Consider the following 2120-nt stretch of genomic DNA (forward strand, 5'->3'; position numbering starts at 1 on the left):
ATATGGTACTGGCAAACTTCAAATAATTGAAGGAAGGATGAATGGAATAATGTACAGAGACATTCTTGATAAAAATCTGCTTCCATCTACCAGGATGATGAAGATGAAACRTGGCTGGACATTTCAGCAAGACAATGACCCCAACACAAAGCCAAGGAAACTCTCAACTGGCTTCAGAGAAAGAAAATAAAGCTGCTGGAATGGCAGCTGAATGGTCACTGATTGGTGGGCCTGATGGATGGAGCTTCATCAGAGCTAAACAACAAAAGAAATCTGAAGCTGAGTGGAACAGAGTTATAAGCAATAGGTCAGACTCATCTATAGTCCTGCCCAATTTCATGTTGATTGGTGCAGCCATTTTTGTGCTACGGTTGACCACAAATCATTGAACAAAATAAATAAATAAATAAATAAATAAATAAATAAATAAATAAATAAATAAACAAATAAATAAACAGTACGAAAACAATATGACTCCCGCTTACGTTTCGTGTGCGTAAGTCATAATAATTTATTGTCACCTATTAAGATTTTGGAAAAATAAATTCCTATATTTGACAATAACACCTGTATTGGATGGCTGTTATGAGGCACTTTGACTTGGTGTCTTTCCAAAATTATACAGTAAAAAAGATGCAATATTTATTCTAATTATAGTATAAGTACCCTTTTAACATAGTATAGAGATTGTGTTGTTGTCACCTCTCAGGATTCAGAAGAGTAAAAGTCTTAAAATGGTTTGGTTTGGGCTGCAGCATGAGTTTTACAGATGGACAAAAAATACAAATAATAGAGAATAATAACAGAACAGAAACAATAGGGTTCCATGCTCCGCTGGATGCATGGAATTATAATAATTAAGTAATGATACTAGAGTGGGAGATTGATACGTGGATTGGTGCTGCATCTGCTGAACAAAGGAACAGAGGTCAGTGTGTCTTATCAGTATGTTCCTTCTGTCTGTCAAAGTAGATTACATTTTAATGTTTGATGTAAAAGGTACCATCTCCAGGAGTGTGACCAGGAAATCAGATGTACATGTATTTTTAGAAGTTAATTCATCATTAATTATTAGGAGGTTCTCGCTTAGAAGACCTGGTGACGCTGGCTGCCAGAGAGGGTGTTATTGTTATTGCTGTCCTGATAAGAACCAAGACCTTTTCCACTTGGAGGCCTGCTGTGACTGCTGTAGGCTTGATTTGAGTCAGAGATTGAGAATAAAGTTTTTAGAAGACCAACTGGTTTTCTGCTCTTTAGGATTTAAACACTAAATGATAAAAAGGTCATTAATTCTAAGTATTTGTATTTAAATGGCACACAAACACATTTTTGCAGTAAAATATATCTTAATTACACTTAAATAAGGAAGTGTCAAATCATCAAATAAAATCTAACTGTTGTATCAAAGTGATCCAATTAAACAAACATATCACATGTTCTGCTGTCAAAACAGTTAGTAAAAAAGCAGAGGTCTACATTAAAACCGATGTGAGCCACATTTTCAGAAAACAATGAGTCTGAAACCTAACAGCTGTTGTATAGTGTGTATGTGTGTAACCTGACAGACTGCCACACAACAGGGTTCCAAGTGAGTGTGATCTGTATTTGTTCCTACAGCTGCTGTTAGCAGACTGAGGAACTGTCTCTCACTAATAAAGTGAATAAATAAATAAAGCTTAGGAATCCTTGTTTACCTCACTAGTCTCTGCTGATTAGTGTTACTTGACAAAAAACAGGATTCTTGATGTGAGTGTGGATTTGGGTTTACTGTATACAGGTCCTTCTCAAAAAAATAGCATATTTTGATAAAGTTAATTATTTTCTGTAATGTACTGATAAACATTAAACTTTCATATATTTTAGATTCATTGCACACCAACTGAAGTAGTTCAAGCCTTTTATTGTTTTAATATTGATGATTTTGGCAAAAAAGTAAAGAAAAACCAAAAATACCTATCTAAAAAAATTAGCATATCATGAAAAGGTTCTCTAAATGACTTATTAAGCTAATCATCTGAATCAACAAATTAACTCTAAACACCTGYAAAAGATTCCTGAGGCTTTTAAAAACTCCCAGCCTGGTTCATTACTCAAAACCACAATCATGGGTAAGACTGCTG

This window comes from Austrofundulus limnaeus, unplaced genomic scaffold, assembly GCF_001266775.1.
Source record: "Austrofundulus limnaeus strain Quisiro unplaced genomic scaffold, Austrofundulus_limnaeus-1.0 Scaffold398, whole genome shotgun sequence".
In the NCBI taxonomy this organism is placed as follows: Eukaryota; Metazoa; Chordata; class Actinopteri; order Cyprinodontiformes; family Rivulidae; genus Austrofundulus; species Austrofundulus limnaeus.